This window comes from Podarcis cretensis (assembly GCF_951804945.1).
Source record: "Podarcis cretensis genome assembly, chromosome: 1".
NCBI classification, from domain to species: domain Eukaryota; kingdom Metazoa; phylum Chordata; class Lepidosauria; order Squamata; family Lacertidae; genus Podarcis; species Podarcis cretensis.
Window position 1 is genome coordinate 53,911,292 of NC_137170.1, and position 26,127 is coordinate 53,937,418.

The window sequence follows — 26,127 nt, forward strand, 5'->3', positions numbered from 1 at the left end:
AGTATGGTGTGGATTTGCCCAAAGACAGGAATACAACAGTTATGTTTTTCTGGCAGCCTATGTTCACAGAAAGCATAAGCTGATGTGTCTGGGTATATCAGCACTGGTGCATCATAGGAAAACATTTGCAAAAGCTCTCCCAAACACCCTGAAGAAGTGAAACTTACAGCTCCTTGCTTGAAAACAGCATTTCTTTCCACCAACTTCTCCCTATAAATCATGATAAGCTCTCTTGTTACAAATAAGATGGGAATGGCTTATAGTATGTGTGAGTAACTACTTGCATATAACATTATATCTGCCCAGCATTCTCGTGAGATAGTATAACCAACACTGAGGGCTGCTCCTATGATAAAATGTATCAGATTAAGGATAAAGGCAAAAGAAGCAAGGTAATGAATGATATTATTAAATGAGATCTTAAAAAAAACAAAAACTTCTACAGCCTTCAAGGTTGTTATTTTATCTCATCTGGAAAGAAAATATTGCACTCCTATCCCTAGGAAACTAAAGCCATTTATAGAAAGAAGAGGAAAAATTACCAGTGACGACATTTAATAAGTACTATATAACTTGAGCCTAACGTTGTGAGTGGGAGTTGAGAGTCTCTTACTGGAAGGAAAACAGGAGGAACAAAACCAGCAGCAGTGAAACCTTATAACCTTAGATTGAAAATAAATTAGACTAAAGAATCAGCAGGAATAAACCAACATGTAGCTCCACGTTTCTCTATAAGCAAAGATCTCCATCACTCTGTACATTAATTTCCCTCTAGGGAGAAAAAAAGTAAATATATAGCACTGTCAGAGGAGGAGGAAGATCTCTGTAAATCAGGTATAATGAAAAAAGAGTGATTACAAATCTCTAAAGGTATTCTAATGTTAAATATTTCAATCCTTTACTTTCTACAGAGGAACCAGTACAGAATTGATTGTAATATTTACTAGCAGCTGTTCTATAAAAGGAAGATACATGGAACAGAAATGCGAAACTCGCAAGACATTTACGTACACAAATACTTAAGCTGTAGGATACGTAAGAAGGTAAGAGAAGTTCTGCTGGATCAAACAAAAGGCTTATCTAGTCCAGCATTCTGTGCTCATGGCAGCTAGCCACACACATGTTGGAGGCCCAAAGCAGGACATGAGTGCAACAGCCTCTCCTGCTGTTGCTCCTCAACAATGGGTATTTTGGGACATACAAGAAGCCACGGATATTTTATCATTCGTTAATTTGTTTAATCCTCTTTTAAAAGCTTTCCAAGTTGGTGGCAATCACTGCATTTTGTGGTAGTGAATTCCATACTTTAACTACACACCGTACTTGCATTTGTCTCTCTGAAAACTCTCACCATTTAGTTTCATTTGAAGAGCCCAGGTTCTAGTATTATGAGGGAAAGGGGGAGGGACTTCTCTCTCTCTCTTTAGGACATTTAAGTTAAGAGACACATAATCCGGAAACAAACGTAGTGGTGTTTCTTGACAAAATGGGGGTGGACGAATGGAGCCTCCATTCCTCATGTATGCCTTTATTCCAGTTGCCTGAAGATAAAATTATCTTAAAATTAATAGTGTGTGCAGACAGGTTGGGTTTTGCTCCAGCTGGAACTACCACAATATCTCCCAATTAGCACAACACTTCCAAATGCCTTTGCATGAAACTTTGTGCTTTACTGAACCAGTTTATAAGAAAAATAGAGAAGACACTTGTTTATTATCTTTTTTGTGTTTTGACCAAGTCTCATGATTTATTCATCTTGGCAATGGGCTCTCTTACAATATCATTGAGCCTGTTTCTTCACCTCTTCTGACACATTCTTTCATTGCCCTACTCTATAGAGGGGGATAGAGTTCCTTGTATAGATACAAGTGCAGAAACAACATGGGTCAAACAGCAAAACTAAACCAAATAATAGTCTGTACAGGTCACAAATCTGAACTGAGTGAGAACACAAAGCATATATACACCAAGCAAAATAAATCAATTACTAGAACAAATGTGGCTCTAATAAACTACTATGTACATGACAAAAAGTAGTATCTCTTAAGTTCTGATTACCTGTGCTATCACTAACACTTGTATTTACCTGGTTTGGAATATAAACACCTTCAATGTAGTATTGTGAACTGAGTGCCATTTCCATGAGATGCAGCTCTCCAGCCTGGAATGTAAATTGTGTTTCTAAACATGTGTGAGCCAGCAAGGCGCTTTGGCAGACACCGTTTTCCAGTGGTCTTGAAAACTAAGTATAAATCCCAGAGATCACCCTGCTGTCTTTCTTTTGAAGCACATTGATCAAATGTTCGTGAGGCAGCCTTAGATATATTTCATATATTATGAGATTCCTGGTGTGCTTAGTTTTCCACTTCTTGTTAAGGACTGCAAGCTAGCCTTCAGTTGTAGGCACGTAAACCAGGCACACACTAAATATCAGCCTGACCCAGTGATGCCTAATTGTGATCTTCTGATAATAATGGCTTCAGATTTTCTAACTTCCATAACATTTCGCCAACTCAGCCAGTGGACCAACAACTCAGGGCAAAATAACGTACAAGGGGCTTCAAAAGTCAAGGGACTCCCTTTACTGGAGCAACACAGGTAGAAAGCACTGTGCAGCTGCTATGCTTACATTGTGTCTTGGGTTGCATCTAAGTTACAAGAAGCACCTTTGCAGCTCTTCGATCCTAGTGCTGCTTTGGCAGAAAATGCATGATGTTCTCTTGTTGTTGTTGTTTAGTCATTTAGTCATGTCTGACTCTTCGTGACCCCATGGACCAGAGCACGCCAGGCACTCCTGCCTTCCGCTGCCTCCCACAGTTTGGTCAAACTCATGTTAGTAGCTTTGAGAACACCTTGAACCTAGTCCGGTAGCAAATCAGCAAACCACTGCAGATTTATAGAGTTAAATCTTGAATTTAAGGACTCTTTTTCTGAGAATCAATCTTACCATATCTCAGACATAAGCCTTATTTTGATACATACAAAACCCCGCCTTTGCAGTCTCCTGCAGAATCACTAAAGTGAAAGAGCGACAGTAAATCTTAAGATGTAATTGAGACAAGCTCACCTCTCCCACTTGGGGTGTTTAAAACTCACAAAAGAACAAGACAGCAGCCTGTGCAGCAATCAAAATAAGGAATCCAATGCCTTTATTATCTCCTTTGAGCGACACCAGCTCTATAGCTTGCCCCAGGAATCTACACCTTGATGAAAGGCTGCTCTACTCTCCCCATCTGTCATTTTGTGCAAGCCTATTTTCACTTGTCAAAGTAATTTGTACAGGAGATAATCATATATAGCAGGAGTTTATTAATGATTGCATGTTGGAAACATTATCCTTTACTGATAAGCATCTGTAAATTGTATCACCTTCCTATATTTCTTTTTAAAAAGGAAGAAGAAAAAGAAGAAAGGCATGCCCAGAATTTCCTTTGAACAAGCAATGATGTGGCAACAGAGGAGGCTGGCTGCGATGGACAAAGAGGAAGAAGCTCTTCGATAAAACTTGCAACCGACAGCAAAAGTGGCATGCCTATGGGCTCGCCCACACTTCCACTTGTTCAGTGCCTAGAAAGCATGCTCTGAGCACTTTTCCGCTTCTCCCAGTGGTTTTAAGGCATGGGTCTAAGCGCTTTTGTCTTTGCCCTACTCTTTCCCCTGGAAAACTCGCTCCAGATTGATGTTTGCTTAAATTCACCGGTAAAGATTGGGTTTCCCCAGGGGAAAGTGGCAGGATAAACAGAAGTCTGGATGTGCCCTCCATTAGTACTACCAGCAGCACATTCCTTTACCAGCACCACAAACATAACATTAATATATCTGGTTTCAAAATGATCTAGAGGAGGTGGTCTATGCAATGCACTTATAACTGAGTGGAAGTGGAGGTGGATTTTAGCAACAGCTGATGTCACTTCTGAATGCATCTGGGAAATGTTAAAATCACATTTCCCAAACACCCATTCTAAAAAAAGGGGGGGGGAGTGTGGTGAAAGAGAGCAGTCCTAGGTAAGTCTCCATACTCAGCCATCTGTGTTCATCTGTGCTTTGTGCTCTAGGCTGGATCTAGACACATCAAAGAAGCGTTTCTGTTAAATGCGTTGCAAACTTTGTATGAGAAATCGGGTTAGCAAAAATGGAACTCCACAACACCATCTGGTGTCACAGTGTTAGAATGCATAAACAACACATATACAGTGGTACCTCGGGTTACATACACTACAGGTTACATATGTTCAGGTTACAGACTCCGCTAACCCAGAAATAGTGCTTCAGGTTAAGAACTTTGCTTCAGGAAGAGAACAGAAATTGTGCTCCAGCTGTGCGGCAGCAGCAGGAGGCCCCATTAGCTAAAGTGGTGCTTCAGGTTAAGAACAGATTCAGGTTAAGAACGGACCTCCAGAACGAATTAAGTACTTAACCCGAGGTACCACTGTAAAGCACTTTTTATTTGCAAATGCAGCTGAGTCCCTAGTCTAGCCAAACCTCTCATCCAGCTACCTCTGACCATTTTATCTTAACATGCTAACCTTTTCCCCCAACCTGATTTAGGAGTGTAGCTTTTTACATTGTTCCATGCTTTACAACATACAGTAGCTTGAACACAAACTGAAATCCGTCACAAGTGGAACATGAGTCAGCAATGTGATGTGGCTGCAAAAAAAAAGGCTAATGCAATTTTCAGCTAATATGTTAATAGAACCATAGTTTCCAAGTCATGGGAATTATTATTTCCACATTATCCTGCGCCAGTGATGCCACATTTGGAGCAGCATTCAGATCTGCTTGGAAAATATTTAGAGGACCATAACAAAGATGGTTAGCTGTATGAAAAACAAGTCCAATCGAAAAAAGTTGATGGAACTGGGTATATAAACCCTGGAGAAGAGGAGGATGGTATAGCCTTATGAAATACCTGATATATTATAACTTAGAAAAAGGCCAATAACTGTTCACTGCTATCCAAGACACCAGGGCTAGACTTAATCTAGCTAGGGCTTAAGTTCCAGGAGGGTAGATATCAGCTGAACATTTGGAGAAACTCTCTAAGAGCTGTTGAATAATGGAACCAATAAATTAGAAGGGTGGACACTCGCTGGAGGCGTTCAAGCAAAAGATAGGCAGCTATTTACTGGGAATGCTCGAGTCCTGGGTATCCTGTATCAAGCAGGGAATTGGTCCAGATTGTGCAAGACCCCCTCCAACTCTATGATTCCACAGTTGTGCTTTTTCTATATGGTGGGAACATGGGATGCTAAACATTTCTGAACTAAACACGGTGACTGTGACAGTTATAATAATAAAAGAAAAAGAATAGGTCACACCTCAGGAAGTAACAGGTAAGTGTCTGGATAGAGTAGGAATTACGCACTTTGTATATGGTTTGCACAAAGCATATGTTTGTGAGGCTTGGATGAAACAGCAAACTATGGTTTGCTGAAAACACAGAACAGATATTCCTGTTCTCAGTGTGTAAGGAGAAAAAAGGAGGGGGAAGGTGAGAAGCAAGTTCACTAGCCTGAAGCTCACTCTCATAAGCACCAGTTTTTGATTTGGTATTCTCTCTGCATAGCCTCAGAATACACAGTTTAGGTTTAGTCTTGTATAACTAGGTAATATTTTTTTAGTGAAGGATTTCTTTACAGCTAACCATTAATAGCTGTATGCTGGGATAAAAACAAAGCACACACACACCAATGAAAGGGATATTTCCCCCCACCAGATACTGCCTCAACAGCCCTCTCCATGACCACCACTTTGAATGTAAAAGTCCTTGGCCTCCATTGATTTATCTATCTCCTTTTCCGACAACCTAAGTCCTTCTCCGCCTTTCAAATTGCTTATTTCAGGCTAGACAAGCAACTGTGGTTAAAATGTCACTGAATTTAATGATTTCAACGCTGTGTTCAAACACTTCAGCAGCCTGGCTTCAAAGGGGAGGGAAGTGGCAGAAAGACGCAGGATGGGCTGATTCGTACTGGTGGAGCAAGACCCCTCATATCCAAGTAAGATGGTACAGAATGTTCAAGCAATTAGGCAGCTGGCATTGACATCAGATACCAAGCTGCACCATTTAGGAGTTTCTATCTCAAATTGTAGATTAAGATAAAGAAAGGTGGGGGTGGAGAGGACAATTTTCAGTACTTTAAAAAAAATGGCTGGCCTCCTGTGTTTGCAAGATATTTAGTTACATCTATTTAGTTTAACACTATCCACCTTCTGGTAGCAGGGTGTGGAGGTTTGGCAGAACCACATTCTGAGGGATAGTAATGCATTTATTTATTTTACAAATATATAAACTGCTTCAAAGCCAAGATATTTGTACATCTTTGACTCATATGCTGGACTTTTCACCACCAGAATGGAACAATAGGCAGGCATGTTTGTGAAAAAAAATGGATCCATGCAATAACCTGGCTTATACCCATCTATTCCACCCTGTCATGTATCCTGTAGCAGACAAAGCATTCTGTCTGACATGCCAGTGAATATTCTAGCACTCACCAATGCTGGGAACAGGGTTCAATACACATTTTGTTATTATGAAACACCCATCTTATCTTAATTTGCAATCCCTAGTGGAGATGGCAGTGTGGAATCAAATATTCTCATGATTCCAATTTCAGACTCAGCAACCTTCAGTGTGCAACTTTCAATTCATTCGAAACTGGCAGCATCCACTACTGCAGAAAATGTTGGTTGTTTCAGTATGTCAAAATGGGAAGAAGAAGAAGAAGAAATGACACACCAGGTTACTTGGTTCATCCATCCTGCTATTTGCTGATCATCTTAACACAAGCAGGAATTTAAAGATTGATCCATACAAGATAAAAAAGCACAATGTCATAAAGTTGACTGTCCGAGCTTTGTACTTGCTCTTAATAGAGAACCCGAGCCACAATGCTTTCTATTATTTAGAGGTTATTCAAGCAGGCATTCACTGATATGACTTGGTTAATCTTTTCTATAGTCCCAGGAGGGTCTTATTTTCACTTATTAAAAGTTGCTAATTTTAACTCAACAAATGTATGTTTAATCTGCTGTTAAGACCCAACTCACTTTGCACATTTATCTATTGAGGTCATATAAAATTCATAAACCTATGTAAACAGTTTCCTTCCTACAGAAGGCCATAAGAAGTTTCCAATTTTTATCTAAACCCTGATTGATTAGACCTGCTTCAAAGTGCTCACTGCACAGGATGGCAACTCAAAGTAAAATGAGAAGGATCTGTTGAGGTTCTACCGACTTTTTTTTATCAGACACACAGAAGGTGTTCACTATCTGGCCAACCCTTACGTATGCTACATGCATATACGGTAACTGCCTCTTCAAGGAATATATTGTTTGCTGCCCTCTCTTCCATGGTAAGATATGTAAAGATGAAATTCACAACCACTGTGATGCAGATGTAACTATAAAATGTATGCCATATATTCAATGCAAGGGAACGAGCCAAGGTTCCAATATGTACTATGCTGTCAGCTCTCCTTCAGTGGAATATTTGGTGTCATATGTAGTTACATAAAAGGAACATTATGTCAGCTCCTAACTGTGGTTTAGAGAGGGTCAGGACCAAACAGCAATCAGGATCAGAGGGCTTGATCCATCCAAAGCTATTTTAGTATGTGCCCAACTCTCCCACATTTTCCAGAGTTATCAGTGTCATTTCCAGACAAGCTCCTGGGCTCTTTACTGAACAAATCAGTAGGACATAATGGACCTTTCTAAACTTCTAAAGTTGCCTCATTTTTCTGGCGTTAAATGCCTCTCTTGCCAAGTTCTTTAAGCATTCAACTGAAACCAGCATATGAACAGGCACAAATATTTTTTAACCATGTAGAAAAAGATGTGAAAATACTAGCTTTAAAAAGCTAGCTACCATAGATAAAAATGAAAGTGAATGGGATTTTACTCTCTGCTAAAGATAAAACTGCTCCAGCGTCTCCAGTGAGAGAGCGTCAGAAAATACTCTGTTTAGTGTCTAGTGATATGGCCCTTCCTTCAGGCATTTTAAGCTGGGCTTGCATATTAAAAGGACTACAGTTTTAACACTGAACCGTCTATTTAAAATTCTATGCATAAGCATCTGTAGCTTCATGTAAACATCAAATTGAAGCACCTCTCTCTTTCGGATGAAAACAGAAGTGTTAATGTTTCCACACTGGGCGCAAATGCTATGTTTATCTACAGAGAAAGTACACAGCAGAAAACTCCAGGGAAAAACAGGGAACAAATAATGCAGCCACCTTGTGCATGTGAATGAAGACTTCTCATGTAAATGTATCATTACCATAGGAGGAAGCACCAAAAGCAGAGAGAGAGAGAGAAACAGTACACATGATAAAAAGCAGTATAGATAAATGAAGCTTTACTAATTTCCCTGGAATTTTCCACATTATCTTCAACTGCACTGGATCTTCCTTTAGGATAGTCACAAAACACAATCCAGCAGCAACCCTGCATTATCTGATCCATGTACCAAGGATTCGGGGTCATTCAAAGTTCACAGAGTGGTTTACAATGTGGATGTGAAGGTGTAGTACAACAAAGCAAGAACTGGAATCCTTCTCTCATCTTGTATTAGTTGCAATTGCAGAAATGCAGGCTTTAAAAAATCTGTCAGATTTATCTTATTAGAATGTGGGATATCCTTTCAAAGCAAAAGAGGCAGAAACCCCCATTGTTTCAAATAAGCCTCTGCAATGCATGGCAGAGGATACCATTAGGTGCTAGTAGTTTGTCTTGAATGGCTTTCATCTTTTTAAACAACTGTTAGAACAATGTAAAGTCCTGTGAACATATAAGAGGCAAAGCTTTTCTAGGGAAAGGCAGAGGAAGCATATTGGACAAATACAACAAGACAGTGTATCGCAATAGGAAGTACCACTCACCCTATTCCTGACTTAGAGGTGCACTGAGTCACTTCAGGGGAAAATGCAGGGTATATATATATAAATAAATAAATAAATAAATAAATAAATAAATGGCACACACTCACTTGCCATTCCTTACCTTAGTTTTGTTTAGTGGGGGCTATCAGGCTTGAACAGGAGGATGAAACACCAGCAACCTACAGCAACATGTGCATTCAGTGACCTGTGGGGAGTAAGTAGTAAGAGAATACATTAGAATGCCCAAAAGCCAGAAGAATATTAGGTCTTCCCAGTTCAACATCTTCCTCTTCTAGTTTGCAGAGTTTACGTTAAACTATGGTTTGATTGGGATGCGGGTGGCGCTGTGGGTAAAACCTCAGTGCCTAGGACTTGCCGATCGTATGGTCGGCGGTTCGAATCCCCGCGGCGGGGTGAGCTCCCGTCTTTGGGCCCAGCTCCTGCCCACCTAGCAGTTCGAAAGCACCCCTAAGTGCAAGTAGATAAATAGGTACTGCTTTCTAGCAGGAAGGTAAACGGCGTTTCCGTGTGCTGCGCTGGTGCTGGCTCGCCAGAGCAGCTTCGTCACGCTGGCCACGTGACCCGGAAGTGTCTCCGGACAGCGCTGGCTCCCGGCCTCTTAAGTGAGATGGGTGCACAACCCTAGAGTCGGACACGACTGGCCCGTATGGGCAGGGGTACCTTTACCTTTATGGTTTGATTAGACCAGGAAGTAACATAAAGCACAACGTATAAAGGGAGAAGGAAGCGAAGAAGGAAGGAAGTGGATAGTTCTTAATCCTCCAAATCATAGTTTGGAGATTGTCTGAAAAAAGTAACAAATACAACACCAGCATGCAATTTGATGAAGCCAATGCCAGGGACCCAAGAGGGCCCACCGCTGTGAACTGAGGGAACCCTTTAAACTATTTTTGCCTGCACATCTCCCAGAAACAACCATCAACAAGAAAACTGTCCTTGGGAGGGGCTGAAAGCAGTGCTATTTTTCTAGAAAAAGAGGTGTCGGAACGGAGTTCCTAAGAGTTCCCCCAGAAAAAAAGTCCTGCCTAAAAGGATGGTTTGCTCACTCACTCTCAGCATTAGGTAGCAAGGGAAAGAGGTGAAACACTCTCCCCAGAAATATTCATTTGGTGGTGGGGGAGAGAGTGAATTCAGTGACAGTGGGCATTTTTCCTTTCCATTAAAAAGGAACAATGTGCTTTTTATATAAAACTGTCCATAGTCTGTCACTCTTTTAACTGATGCACCACTGTAATTAAGGTCACTAATGGAACTTTCTGAATAGCAAAGGCAAGCACTCAGAGGAGAAAGTTTATGTTATGGACCATCTATTATATTCTGCCTAGTATAGAGGGACTTCCGGTTGGCGCAGTGCTAATGGCGGCTCTTTCTCTGATCTCCGGAGAAAGGGCTGCTCCACGAGTTCGGGTCTGACCACTACGGCGAAGCGGGGACCCCTAAAATCACAGGCGCGGAAGCCTGTGAACAAGGAGACTCGGTGGGCACCTTTTGCACCCCCCTTTACTGCAAAAGAGCCTTTTTAAAGGCTCCGGAGGAGCATCGGGGGTGTGCGGAGCTGAGAGTCGTTACCCAGCCCGTGGAGTGAAGCCGCGTCGCCATTGACGGAGAGCGCCGATTCCTTCCTGAAATTTGGACTGAAAAGGGATTCCCGTGAGTAGGATTGGAAACCTTACTGGGATTTTAAATTAAAGTTTATAAAAATTTGGCCGAAAGTGGGGACGGCAAATAAAGGAAGTCTGCCTCCCCCGGACTGCATGATCGCTAAAGCAACGGAACTAGGAAGCTGTAATTGATAATTTATGGAGAACTTTTGAGAGGACTAACCCTAGCATTGAAGTTTAATTCCCCCCCTAGTAAGCAGGAACAAGGGGGGAAGAAGAAAAGGGCCACAATTAGGAAGATTGCGGAAGAAGCCAAATCCACTGCGGAATCTACACAGGGAAATTTAGTACCGGTTTGTAGGAGGCTTGACCAACATGAGGCGACCCTCTCTTTGTGGGACATGCAACGTAAGGAGAAGAATTTGAGACTTAGGCTTGTTCCAGAAAGTGAAGGGGACAACCTAGTGGACTTTCTCACAAAAGAAATTTCAGATTTCTGGCAGGTGAACCTAGAGAAAAAAGAATTTGAGATAACAACTGCCTTCAGATTGGGCAGAAGGCAAGGCAGGAAGATTCCAAGGGATTGCCTGATAACATTGAGATCTAAAGAGGAAAGAGACAAGATACTAAATTTGCATTATCAGAAGACGCTTCAGATCGAAAACGCCTCTGTGCAAATCTACAGGGATATCCCAAAATATATTCTGGAGGTGAGAACCTATTTTAAGAATTTGGTTGACCTGCTGAAGAAGAACAACATACCCTTTAGGTGGGAATATCCACAGGGTTTGTCCTTTAACTTTAAAGGAAAGAAAGTTAAAATAAGAACAGTACAAGATAAAGAACAATTTTTGGACAGATACGAGGAGGACCTGGTGAAAGGAGTGTTAAACTCGACATCAGACACAGACTTGGGGAACCTGACATTTGGACTTAAATCACCAACGGAAGAAGAACAGTCGCAGGGTGCGACTGGAGGGAACTAACCAATAATGTCTCTGCGGTTTTTAACCTGGAACTGCAATGGACTGAACCATCCCAGAAAAAGGCGCGAGGTTTTTCATATTTTGAAAAGAGAACAATTGGATCTGATTTGTTTACAAGAAACCCACGTGACAAGGGCACACAGAAGATTACTTATAAATAAAAGATTGGGACAAGAATTTATTTCATCAGATAAAGTTAAGAAAAGAGGAGTGGTGATTTATGCAAAAGAGAAACTGGCTCCAAAACAGATTTTTAAAGATGAACATGGAAGAATTTTGGCAATTGAGATACAAATTCAAGGAGAAAAAAATTTGATATTTGGAATTTATGCACCGAATGAAGGGAAGGCAGAATTTTATAAGAAACTGCATGAGACATTAACGAACTATTTGGATTATAAGGTGATTCTTTTAGGAGATATGAACGGCGGCGTCTCTACAAATATGGACAAAGCACAAAGACAGGTGATCTCTAAGGATGGGAGATTACCTAAGACTTTCTTTGAAATGACTGACAATATGGACCTGATTGATATCTGGAGAACAAGAAACCCTCTCGAGAGAGGGAACATTCTTTTCGGAATCACAGATGACTTGGACAAGAATAGATCAAATATGGATTACTAGTGGAATGGCTCCAAAGATAAAAAAAGTGGAAATCTGCCCAAAGACATGCTCCGACCATAATGCGGTAAAGATGGAAATGAAAACAACAACAGCTGGCTCCTTTAGATGGAGAATGAATGACACCTTATTTAGAGATCCAGAGGTTTATCAAAAGGCCCAAAAAACCTTGAAGGACTACTTTGAGATAAATCTGAGGACAGAAGTGGAGAAAAGAGTGATCTGGGACGCAAGTAAGGCCGTGATGCGGGGTTTCCTGATACAACAGAACTCTTTAAAAAGGAGGATACAAAATGAGAAGAAAGACAAGATTTTGGAAAAGATAAAAGAAAGCGAAAAGAAATTGAGATCTAAACCAAAGTCACATGAGATCTTGAGAGAAATTAAATTGTATCAGAAGCAATATATGGAATTGATGAACCAGGAGATTGAATGGAAAATTAAGCAAATGAGACAAAGGACATTCGAATCGGCAGATAAATGTGGGGAACTCCTATCATGGCAATTGAAGAAGAGACAGAAATTGAATACAGTCACAAGCTTGGAGGTGGATGGAAAGAACATTTTTAAACCAAATGAGATCAGTAACTGCTTTCAGAGTTATTTCAGAAGATTATATGCACAAGGGCCGGAAAACGAAGGAGAAATGGAAGAGTTTCTCAAGAAATATGGATTACAAAAAATTTCGCAACAAAGCACGTTGGTTTTAAATGAGAAAATAACTGAACAAGAAATAGAGGGTGCCATTCAAAATATGCAATTGGGGAAATCTCCAGGGCCAGATGGATTAACCTCCAGATACTACAAAGCTTTGAAGGACTGGTTAATACAGCCGCTTAAGGAGGTTTGTAATGAGATATTAGAGGGGAAAAGGGCACCCGAATAGTGGAAAGAAGCTTTTATTACACTTATACCAAAGACTGAAGTTGATAAAAAACAGATCAAGAACTACCGCCCTATATCATTACTTAATGTGGATTACAAAATATTTGCAGACATTTTGGCAAAAAGAAGGTGTTAGTGGAGGAGATTCATAAAGACCAGGCAGGCTTTCTCCCGGGTAGACATCTATCTACCAACGTAAGGAATATAATTGACATTATAGAAATGCTGACAGTGAATATTAATACAAAGGCAGTTTTAATTTTCGTGGATGCGGAGAAAGCCTTTGACAATATATCTTGGAAATTTATGAAGAAGAACCTCCATGGGATGGGGGTAGGCCAAAAATTTGAAAATGGTATAAGTGCAATTTATTCGGAACAAAAGGCAAAGTTAATTGTAAATAATGTGGTTACTGACGAACTACTTATTGAAAAAGGGACACGGCAGGGGTGCCCAATATCCCCATTGCTAAACATGATTAGGGGGGACCAGCTGGTGAAAGGGATCCAGGTCGGAGCCAGACATTATAAATTGAAGGCTTTTGCAGATGACTTAGTATTGACTTTGCAAGAGCCAGACACTAGTACCAAAAGAGTCCTAGAATTAATTCAAGTATTTGGTCAGGTCGCAGGATTTAAGTTGAATAAACAAAAAACTAAGGTACTGGAAAAAAATTTAACAAGTGTTGAAAGAGAGAGATTCCAAGAGGAAACTGGGTTAATGGTGGCAAAAAGAGTAAAATACCTGGGGATTAATATGACATCTAAGAATGTAAACTTATTTAAGGATAATTACGATAAGTGCTGGACAGAGATAAAGAAAGATTTAGAAATATGGTCGAACCTGAAGCTTTCCTTGTTAGGTCGAATCGCAGTAATTAAAATGAATGTATTGCCTAGAATGTTATTTTTGTTTCAGATATTACAAATCGTTGATAAACTGGATTGTTTCAAGAAGTGGCAGAAAGATATATCTAAATTTGTCTGGCAGGGCAAAAAGCCCAGAATAAAGTTTAAGATACTCACTGATTCTAAAGAAAGAGGGGGGTTTGCCCTGCCGGACCTAAGACTGTATTATGAATCGGCAGCTTTCTGCTGGCTAAAAGACTGGCTACTTCTTGAAAATGCAGACATTCTAGACTTGGAAGGATTTGATAATAGTTTTGGTTGGCATGCTGTCAGGGACTCAGCGGGAGCGCAGGGAGGAGAAGAGATGGAGAGCGAGGGGGAGCAATCCGAGGGCAGCGTAGGAGAATATGACAGCAGTTCGAGAGATTCCATGAGCCTCTCCAGCGAATCGGAAGATTCACAGAAGGGGGCGCCGATGGGCAGGGCAAGGGGCGAGCCAAGGGGGACACCCCAGAAGCAAGGGGCCAGCGGGGACTCCCAGAGCAGCAGTTGGAAATCAGGAACAGCTTCCCCACCAGAGCGCAGTGGGGGGGAGGAGTTCCAGGTGTCAGAGCCCACATATGCACCACCAGCGAGAGAAGATGAGTCAGGGTTGGCCACGCCTCCATCGGAGAGCAAGTTAACGGTCGAGAGGAAAGTTGCAGGCTGGGCGCGCGCGCCAAGTTCAAAGGTACAGGCGAGCGGCACAGAAGGTAGCCCGGATAGGGAACCAGGTCCTAAAGCCCGCCGGAAGGAGGGGCAAGAATCGTCAGGGTCAGCGTCAGAGGAGTCCAGGAAAGATGAGACCCTAGCGGGCAGGAGGGCCCAGAGGAGAAAGGAACTTAGGAAGAGGTGGAGCAAGGCGAGGGTCTTAAACTGGTGTGGAAGGGGAGGAGACTCAGACGGGACTTCGCCGATCTAAGGTCGAGACGTAGAGCTGCACGCTGCGGCTTTAAAATGGAAACTGAATCTCAATAAAGACTTTTGTACATAACTACAGCCTAGCGTTGGTCCTCTGTGAGCTGGGACCTGGAGGCAGCTCTGACAGTAAGTCCCGTCTCAGATTTCAAAGAACCTCGCAACGTGAGAGGACGCAGCGAGGGGCGAAGATTGGTGCTTCGCGAGCTCACAAAAGCAGCACAAGATGACTACAGAAGAACGACTGGCAGCTTTGCAAGATGCCGTGGTACAACTCAACGCAGAAATACGAGCGGCAAGGAGGAGAGAAGAGGAATCAGATGCTGTCTGCAAGGATCTGCAAAACAGGTTGGAAATGTTGACTAAACAGGGGCCACCGGGAGCCAAATCAGAAGGGATCGGGCTCGGGAAGAGAGGGGGGAGCCTGGTGTCGCATTTCGATGGGAGTCTGCAGCAATATCCTAACTTCAGAGCAGACGTAGTTTTTGCGCTAAAGTTGCTGGAGAAGGACTTTAGAGATGAGCAGGAGAAAGTAGGCTTCATACTAACGCATCTCCATGGAGAAGCTAAAGCGTGGTTGCGCAATCTGTGGAGAGATAATGATCCAGCCCTCCAAAACGCAAAAGCCTTCATTAAGGCAATGGACGATTGTTTTTTATCGGAGATAGATGTAGATGTCGCTAGAAAAGAGATTCACGGTCTGAAACAAGGCAGAGCCACTGTAAGGCAATATCATTCCCGCTTTTTTGCATTGGTCAACGCGCTGGGATGGGAAAAAGACTCAGCGTCCGTCAGGGACCTGTTCTGGGAGGGGCTCAACGGGGCTGTGAAAGACGAAATCGCAAGGGGGGAGAGACCGAGGAGCACTCAAGAAGTGGTCCAGAAGGCGCTGACGATTGGTGTGCGGCTAGAAGAACGTCCCTGGAGCAAAGATGAAGGGCGTTGGGGACGCACGCCAGCAAGGGCACCTCCTTTCTTCCCCAGAGACTCAGCGCGCGCTCAATCCATGCCTCCACTGGGAGGGGGAGAGGAGCCGATGGAGATAGGTGGTGCCAAGGCTCAGTCAGCGACCAGAGCCCTCACACCAGGAGCAGCCAAGGTGAAGCCTCCTAGAGGGAACAGGAAGTGTTACATCTGCGAAAGTGCTCAGCATATGGCAAAAGAGTGCCCCCAGAGGCTCCACAAGCACAATGCAGCCTCAGCAAAAGTAACAGAAGCAGCTCAGCAGAGGGAACCGCAGCAGGGAAACGACGAAGTCTGGCTGGAAGCAGAGCCGCTGGGGCCCAGCCAGACGAATCAGTGAAGCAGTCCCCAGGAATCTTACAGCCCACAGACCCCCTCCCGCCCAAACCAGTGGTGCAGCTCACCGCAACACTCCAGCTTCCCAATGGGCTCACCATGGAAGTGCCTATTACCATTGACTCTGGTAGCAATGCAGACTTTATAGGAGTGGATTTCATCAAGCAACATAGCATAGCGCTCCTGCCTGCCGCGATGCCCCTGAAAGTAGTGACAGTCGATGGAAGAGAATTGCTGGGGGGACAGGTGGTACAGCAAATGCCGCCAATGGTGATGCGCATTGGAAATCACCGCGAAGTCATCAGCTTCAACGTCACCCACCTGTCAGACACGCCCATAGTGTTGGGCATGAGCTGGTTGGACAGGCACAGCCCGGCATTGGCATGGTACCAGCGTAAATTGACCTTCTGCTCCTCCTACTGCGCAGAACATTGCATTATGACTAACCAGGAGGACGAGGGGCAAGAGGATGACCCACAGCTACAACTGGGCATGCTGCAAGCGGTACCCGATAAGTACAAGGCGTTTTTGGAGGTCTTCTGCGAGAAGGAAGCGGACAAGCTGCCTCCCCACAGACCCTACGACTGCAAGATTGACCTCCTGCCGGGGGCAACGCTGCCGACCGGGAAACTGTACTCCATGTCTGAAAACGAACTGCAAGAGCTCAGGGAGTTCATAGATCACAATTTGAAGCGGGGATTCATCCGAGAATCCAAAGCAGTGGGGGGCAGTCCTGTGTTCTTTGTGAAGAAAAAAGACACGCCCCAAAAGAGGCTGGTAGTTGATTTCAGAATTTTAAACTCGAAAACCAAGCCCACGGCCTTCCCGATGCCCAAGATCGACGACTTGCTCGCGACGGTGAGGAAGGGACGCATCTTCACCAAGCTGGATCTACGCGGGGCGTACAATCTTATACGCATGCGGGAGGGCGACGAGTGGAAGACGGCCATGTTCACGCCCTTGGGCACCTATGAGTATAGGGTTATGCCTTTCGGTTTACAAAATGGCTCCCACTGCTTCCAAGCCTTCATGCATCACGTGTTAGCGGGGCTCCTCTACAAGAAGTGCGTCTGCTTCCTGGACGACATTCTGATCTTCTTGGAATCGCAGGAGGCTCACGAGAGAGATGTCAAGGAAGTCCTGCAAAGACTACGGGAGCACAGGCTTTACGCCAAACTGGAGAAATGCCAGTTCGACATGACGGAGGTGGATTTCCTGGGCTACAAGCTGTCCGACAAGGGAATCGCCATGGACAGCGCCAAGGTACGATCAGTACTGGACTGGAAGAGCCCGCGCAATCGGAAGGAGGTCCAGAGGTTTGTCGGCTTTGCTAACTTTTATCGCAAGTTCATCAAGGGTTTTGCTATGCAGACGGCGGCCATCACGGACACCCTCAGCTCCAAGAAGAAGAAGTTCATCTGGACGGAGCAGGCGGAGCAGTCTTTTCAGAAACTCAAACGTCTTTTCGCTTCCGAGGAACAACTGCTGCATGTGAACCCCAGCAAACCCATGAGGGTGGAGACGGATGCCTCCGACAGAGCCGTGGGGGCAGTCCTGTTGCAGCAAGACCCGCAAGGGGATTGGAGGCCGTGTGCTTTCTACTCCAGGAAACTCAGCAAGTCGGAGCAGAACTACACCATCTGGGACAGAGAGTTGCTGGCCATTCATGCAGCATTCAAGGCGTGGCGGCACTTCCTCATCGGAGCCAAACACACGGTGCAAGTTCGCACGGACCATAAGAACCTGGAGTACTGGCGCACGGCGCGGTTCCTGAACCAGAGACACATCCGCTGGGCGGAGTTCTTTGCGGATTTCGACTTCAGGATAGAATATATCCCCGGAGACAACAACATCATGGCTGATGCGCTATCCAGGAAGCCGCAGTATCTGGAGGAAGCAGCACCGGTAGCGGCCAAACACATTTTCGCACCCAAGGCGTGGGCATGCGCTTCAGCCACCGTAGACCTGGAAGCGATACGACGCGAGCTGCGAACAGATTCCTTCGCGCGATCCAAGATGGAGGAGGTGCGCAGTGGCACGGCGAAGGACGACGAGTTCCAGATACGCGACGGACTGCTCCTCCGCAAGGGGGCCATCTACGTACCGGGATGAACTCCACGCGACAGTACTGCAACAGCTACACGACGCACCCAGCGCCGGACATTTCGGCAAGGAAAAGACGGTGGAATTAGTAGCCAGAGACTTTTGGTGGCCCAAGATGCGGGGAGAAGTCGCGGATTACGTCACGAGGTGCGACACATGCCAAAGGGCCAAACCAGTACACAGACCGCCGGCGGGACTGTTAGAACCGCTACAGACCCCGTCCGAACCGTGGGAGAGGGTGGCCTTGGACTTTGTCACTGACCTGCCCAGCTCGAGGGGCAAAACAGCAGTACTCGTGGTAGTCGAGATGTTCACCAAGATGGCGCACTTCATTCCTTGCGCGAAGGTGGCCACAGCGGAACAGACAGCCAAGCTGTTCATAGACCACGTGTTCAAGGTGCACGGCCTGCCACGGTCTATCCTGTCCGACCGGGGGCGCCAGTTCATCTCGAGTTTCTGGCGGAAGCTGATGGGAATCCTGAACGTCAAGGTCAACCTAGCGTCGGCAAGACACCCGCAGACCAACGGACAAGCGGAGAGGGTCAACGCCATCATGCAGCAGTACCTGAGATGCTACGCTAACCAGCAGCCCTCGACCTGGGTGGACTACCTGCCCCTGGCCGAGTTTGCCTACAACAACACACAACACATGTCCACGGGGGTGACACCGTTTTTTGCCAACAACGGGCGACATCCCAGGACCTTCCCGGGCTTAGAGAAAGAGGGGGAGGGGGAGCCGCAGGGAGCAGAGGCATTGGCAGAGGAGTTACAGGAGGTCCATGAACAGCTCCGTAGACAGTTAGACCTAGCAAAACACACATACAAGGTGCAAGCAGACAAACACAGAAGAGTGGGGGAGGACATACGGGTAGGGGACTGGGTCTGGTTAGCGGCCCAGGCAGTGCCGGCCAGATCCTTAGCTAAGAAGAAGCTAGGACACAAGCAGCTGGGCCCTTACCTAGTCGAGGCACAGATCAACCCAGTGGCTTTCCGTTTGACACTACCGGAGGGTTCCAGAATGCACCCGGTCTTTCATAGATCGGTGCTAACGCCCTACAAGGCACCTCACAGGTTTCAGGAGCCAGGGACGGCTCCCAGTCCGCTTAGTGACGCACCCAGGACAGGGGGGTCGCCGAGGGCGGGGCCACTCAACGAGGTGACGGAGATTTTGGACTCGAGATGGGGGGAAGAGGGGGTCGAATATCTCATCGCAAGGGAAGGTGCCCCGGCCAGCGCCAACAGCTGGGTGCCGTACTATGCGGTGGAGGAGCACTACCTCAAAGACGAGTTCCACGCACTCTTCCCACACAGGCCCATGCCGGAGGATTATTTTGACGAATATCTTTTCACCCCCACACTCTCAGCCAGTACGTTTCAGGGGTTCTCCTCGGCTGAGGAGACGGTTCCAGAGACTACCTCGCCGGAGGGGTCGGTCTCAGACTTGGGTGCGGAACGCTCTTATTGGTGGGACACTCAACCCGAGGAGGAGTGGCGCAGGGGACTGCTCAGAGGGCCCTGGCACGCAGACTCCCCAGAGGAAATGGGGGAACAAGGGGGCATGGACGGGTTGGGGGAGGACCCTGGGTTCGAGCACGCCGGCAACGAGATGGAAGCAGAGGAGAGCGACGTCGATGTACTCGTCACGGACTGGCAGCATGCCAGGGGGAAAGACCGGTATCCGGCATGCACCCCCACAGCATTGGAGCACCCGGAACCCACGCCAGAAGAGAGGGAGGGGGGAAGGGGGGCTTCGAGGGGGGGATGGATGTCAGGGACTCAGCGGGAGCGCAGGGAGGAGAAGAGATGGAGAGCGAGGGGGAGCAATCCGAGGGCAGCGTAGGAGAATATGACAGCAGTTCGAGAGATTCCATGAGCCTCTCCAGCGAATCGGAAGATTCACAGAAGGGGGCGCCGATGGGCAGGGCAAGGGGCGAGCCAAGGGGGACACCCCAGAAGCAAGGGGCCAGCGGGGACTCCCAGAGCAGCAGTTGGAAATCAGGAACAGCTTCCCCACCAGAGCGCAGTGGGGGGGAGGAGTTCCAGGTGTCAGAGCCCACATATGCACCACCAGCGAGAGAAGATGAGTCAGGGTTGGCCACGCCTCCATCGGAGAGCGAGTTAACGGTCGAGAGGAAAGTTGCAGGCTGGGCGCGCGCGCCAAGTTCAAAGGTACAGGCGAGCGGCACAGAAGGTAGCCCGGATAGGGAACCAGGTCCTAAAGCCCGCCGGAAGGAGGGGCAAGAATCGTCAGGGTCAGCATCAGAGGAGTCCAGGAAAGATGAGACCCTAGCGGGCAGGAGGGCCCAGAGGAGAAAGGAACTTAGGAAGAGGTGGAGCAAGGCGAGGGTCTTAAACTGGTGTGGAAGGGGAGGAGACTCAGACGGGACTTCGCCGATCTAAGGTCGAGACGTAGAGCTGCACGCTGCGGCTTTAAAATGGAAACTGAATCTCAATAAAGACTTTTGTACATAACTACAGCCTAGCGTTGGTCCTCTGTGAGCTAGGACCTGGAGGCAGCTCTGACACATGCATATATTTGGTACGACAAGGTTAAAGTGTATAAGGGTTTTAAAAATCATATTGTTAGGAAAGCACTGTATAATGTTTGGATTCGGTATAAGGATTTATTGGAAAATAAAACTCCCAGGTGGCTTTCACCAATGGAGGCTAAGGAGGTAAAGAAACTTAATATGAGAACTAATTGGCCAAAATATTCTGAAATTTTGGAACAAGAAGGTGGTGAATTTAAACTACAAAGTTTTGAGAAAATAAAGTCCAAAGTACGAGATTGGCTCCATTATTTTCAAATAATGGAGGCCTATAAACAAGACAGGAAAATTGGTTTCCAGGTGGAGAAATCGAAATTAGAAACAGAACTGTTAGAACCCAATACTAAGAATGTATCAAGAATGTATAACTTGCTGCTGAAGTGGAATACAATAGATGAGACAGTGAAGCCAGCTATGATTAGATGGGCACAAGACATAGGTCATGACATTATGTTTGCTGACTGGGAGCAGTTATGGACCACAGGTATTAAATTTACGGCATGCAATGCCTTAAGAGAAAACATTATGAAAATGATTTACAGGTGGTACATGACTCCAGTCAAGCTTGCGAAGATTTATCATCTGCCCAATAATAAATGTTGGAAATGTAAAGAGACTGAAGGTACCTTCTTCCACCTTTGGTGGACCTGCCCAAAGATTAAGGCCTTCTGGGAAATGATTTATAATGAGATTAAGAAAGTACTTAAATGCACCTTTCATAAAAAACCAGAGGCATTTCTCTTGGGTATGGTCGGCCAATTGGTGCCGAGGAAGGACAAAAACTCTTTTTTGTACGCTACTACGGCAGCAAGGATTCTTCTAGCAAAATATTGGAAGACACAAGAGCTACCCACGCTGGAGGAATGGCAGGCGAAAGTGATTGACTTTATGGGATTGGCAGAAATGACCGGCAGAATCCATGACCAAGAGAAAGAGACTGTGGAAGAAGACTGGAAGAAGTTTAAAATATATCTTAAGAGCTACTATAAAATTGAGGAGTGCTAAAATGCTAAGGGAGAGGAAGACGTAGAATTACAGCGGTAAATTTTGTTTGATTTAGGGTGAAATTGAAAAGGAGAATGAATTTAAACTTAATTGGTTAAAAGGGTTGTTGAATAATTGTTAAAAATAAAAAAGGATGCAAAAAGGGGAAGGTATGGGGAAGTCCGAGAAAAGAGGCTTATGAAAATAAGGTTAAGAAATTATGAATTTATGTGTTTGTTTGTATGTTGTTTCTGTTGTGTTTTTTAAAAATTGGAAAACTAATAAAAAATTTATTATATATATATATATATATATATATATATATATATATATATATTCTGCCTAGTATAGTAGTCAGAAGTTGTAAAAGTGAGTTTTCACAGCCTTTAATAATGGTCAATAAATCACGGCTCACTTCTCTATTTTCATGAGTTTTGTTCTGCCCATTTCCAAGAGTGTGGGTGTTATTCCCATCTTGGATTCTCCCAAGGAAAAATTCAGGACTGGGAGTCTGGTCTACCCAGACCTTTCCTTGTTCATTTTACCTGTACTTGATTAGAATCAAGAAAGCTCCCACAGTCAGTCATTCACATCTATATTCACATGGGTGGGTGTGTAATGCCACCCTAACCCTCCACAGGGCAAAAAACTAAGTGTGTGTATAAATAATTACTGAACATGCTGTATTTTTTAAAAAAAACAACAACAGGTGTCATGGGTTGAAGAAGTAGAAACCAAGCCTACAGCACTCTTAGGCCTGTGACACCTAGTGTGATTCAGAATATATCCTCCAGGTTGTCATGCATCTGAACTCCAGCTATATGCTACAGATGGTTCCTAGAGGTGACACAAAACAAAAGCAGCCATTGTCCATTTGCACCCCCTCATTCATTAACAATAACTGTGGTCCCATACTCTCCTAGATACTATTGCAGGATATACTGGGTTTTGTGGCGATCACACACAGGGCCCCCGGACGTTTGACGGTCTATTGATCCTGTGCCGCCACTGTGATTGCTTTTTCCGCTGCCACCACCCTGTATCTCACGGGGGGACACGGAGTCCAGACAGTTGTTAACATAAACAAATAATCAAGTTTATTTTTAAATGCAGGAACAAGCTTATGGTTTCAGTTAATTTTTCTTGACAGTTTTTTAATCATAGTTCCTAACAACTTCAAACTGACCACTCCCAACTACTTATCTGACTCCACCCAACAACTCCTCTCACTCTCTCACAATACAACTCGACCAACCCACTGCCTATTCCTCCCTCTTCCTTCTTCAACTCCCAAACCTCAACTCTCAACTCCCAAACCTCAACTCAACTGCCTTTCAAAACCTTCCACTCTAACTTTTATTCCCCCCTTGCATTCTCACTGGCCAATCACATCACACCTATTTTAACCCTTTCCTTATGACCCATCCTAGGAGGCAAACACCACATTCCTCCCCCCTTAAGAAGATTGACTCAGGAGGGATAACTTAACCTAGTTATTTTCCTGATCAATCAGCATTACATCTTATATGCAAATAAACATTTAATAACCTGTCATTACACCATTCACATCCCACATAACATTTGTTCTGGTACAGTGGAAAAAGCAATTGCAGTGGCGGCACAGGGTCAATAGACCATCAAACATCCGGGGGGCCCTGTGTGTGATCGCCACAGGTTTTTTTCTACAATATTCCAATCAGGATGACAACCAAACTTGATGCAAATAAAGATGAACACTATTACCAAAAAATTGTTCAAGAGTATATTCTATCCCTAGAGAAAATGGGGGACACCCCACCCCCAATTTCTCTACTCACTAACAGGATGAAGAATTTTGAGATGCTATTTGCATACAGCTTCATCGCATACCAGTATTTGACAGGTATGCCTGTTTCACATTTGCTAAACAAAGGCTTCATATTTACTGAATGAAGTATTCATATTTATGGCAGTGAAGTAATTTACTTCAGCAGCTGCTCAGCTGAGACACTGCAGTCAAACCATGATTTTGCTGTCAGGAAAGTGATCACGGCTTACACGCAACGTCTCCCCTTCCACACATGTGAAACTTCCCTCCTTCACTTTCTGGTGTAGAGTAACTACAATGATCAGAAACCCACTTTAAACTAGTCTTATTCACACATTACACAGATCACAGCAGGAGCTATTTTGGAGTTACAGTGATTACTTGGAGCAGAGCTGCATTTTAGCGTAGCATTCTGCCGGTGTCTGAAGAGAAAGTCCAGCATTCAGCCTCCTGATCACATGTAGAGCCAACTGCACGATCAGCAGAACTGCAGAATCATGTGGAGGCTGTTACACGCAAGTAACACGTGACTAGGGCTGTGTTCCTTTTTTCCACTTTGTAGTCACACTATGATTGGAAGCAGTCATAATTTTCCTAAGTCTAATATACTGGCAAACCATCATCACCATGAACTATGCCAGCATCTAACATTTCACAGCCTAAACATGAAGCATTTCATAATCCAGTAATTTGCATACTAGTAAACTCATATGATCTTGTTTCCATGGGGAAAATAATATTTGGGAGACATTTTCCCATTATGACCGATCCCATGATAACACACTTTTTTTTAGATTTGTGGGTGAGGCTTGCTCAGAGCTTATATGATTGTATGGAGAATTTGGTGGCATTCAAGTAAAAAAAGGGGGGACCTTATGACTTTTAAAGTTAATGGTCTGTGTTTTACCAGCCAGGTAAATTCCATTGGAAAGCAGCTTCTAGTACTGGGTAGACAAAACTGCGCACATAGTAAGGACAAAGGTACCACACCTTTTACACAACTAAAGCTGAAGGCATTGCAGTCTTCTTAGGAAAAGCACACGTTCTTTAAACCTGTGATATAAATCTCAATAAAGTTTCCTAAGCAAAAGTAAAACACAGTTCTGTGTCCATGAAGGGAGACCTTCTTTAACAAGAGAAGAGGATTATAATTAAGTAGCTAATGAATTATCTTTTTATCAGGCTAGTAATGAGCAATAAAGGAAGTCACACACAGACTAGAAGCAGAACAATTTGCAGTGGTCAAGGATGATGGGAGATCCTGTCCAATAACATCAGGGGCAGGAAACAGATTAGCTACCCTTTCTCAATAGCCTAAAACAGAGCACTTGTGAGAATCATTCACAACAAATGGGAAGTGCTTCCATGTCATAGAGCTTAAGACAGACACAAATAAAACAATATGAAACTCTGGACAGTCTTCAGGGATGCTGATTATTTGTATCCATTTTGATCTAACTTCAGGTCTGGTTATGATTTGGAAATGGCCTTGACCACCCTGATGGCTGACATATAAAAGAGAATATGCTGCCCTTTTTGTTCTCCTCCTGGTTTTTATGCTTTGTAGACTGCTTAGAAATCATCTTAACTTTAAGAGATATATAAATTAATAAGTGGTGGTGATAAAAGACAATGAGAGGACAGACCGTACAGGCTGCGACTCAGAGCAACAGAGAATAAGGCTTTCTTCTGAGGAAACTGGTCTAAACATATAAACTATTATTCTTATTATATTTATTTATATCCTAGCCTTTTCCCTGACAGGGACTCAAGGCAGCTTACAGCTAGATAAAGTACAACTAATCAATGCAAGGTATCAGATACCAAGACTTGATCAGTTGCCAACAGTCTACATAGTGAAAATGAAAGGAGTTCTAAACACAGCAATTAGGGAGCAATATATGTAACACAATGCCCAGCTGGGACAGAACAAGAATACTTGCCATTTCTCAGTCAATGATATACCTCCACAAACCCGAAGAGTCAGAGCATGAGCGAGTCTAAGCAATTCCTCAATAAAGATGAGCAACTCCATGAAGAATCTTCTCTTTCTCCCACTCCCCTTTCTCTGCCCAATGTTTCCTTCAGAAATTCTATTAGATATGCATCACAGTCTATATAATTAATTAGAAAGGCTCAAAAGTCCAATCACAAATTCTTTGAAAAGGGCAGATATGAAAGATTCTCATCTTCCAAGCAGAAGGCTCCCAGGAGAATCCATTTTCTTCATGTCACATCAACAAGAGTGTGTATGACAAGCACTTCCAACATTCAATGCAGTGCTTGATACACTTAATTGCAGGACATTAATGCTGACCTGACCAATTAAAACTGTGTTGTGGCTCATGTCTTCCTGAAGCAGATGTTTCATATATTACCTGCATGTTATCAATCAACACAGTTAATACTCCTACCATATGAGATAATTATTTTGCAATTACATTGAAACAAATGATATTTCTTGCAAAAGGTTCCACTAATTATCCATGCTTGCCAAAGGGTAGGGATAATGGGATATTTTTCTTCGATTGCTGCCTCTCATTAATCCTAACACCCTCCTGGCCCCAAAGAT

General features: G+C 44.3%; 1 protein-coding gene across 5 annotated transcripts in view; it reads right to left on the minus strand.

Annotated features, from left to right (window-relative positions):
• Positions 1 to 26,127, minus strand: part of TSPAN18 (tetraspanin 18) — a 178,149-nt gene that overhangs the window by 65,770 nt on the left and 86,252 nt on the right. For all 5 annotated transcript variants that reach the window (XM_079952717.1, XM_079952716.1, XM_079952714.1 and 2 more), the window contains one exon: positions 9,013 to 9,096. The gene's annotated coding sequence lies outside the window, so the exon portion shown is untranslated. The remainder of the gene's footprint in view (positions 1 to 9,012; positions 9,097 to 26,127) is intronic.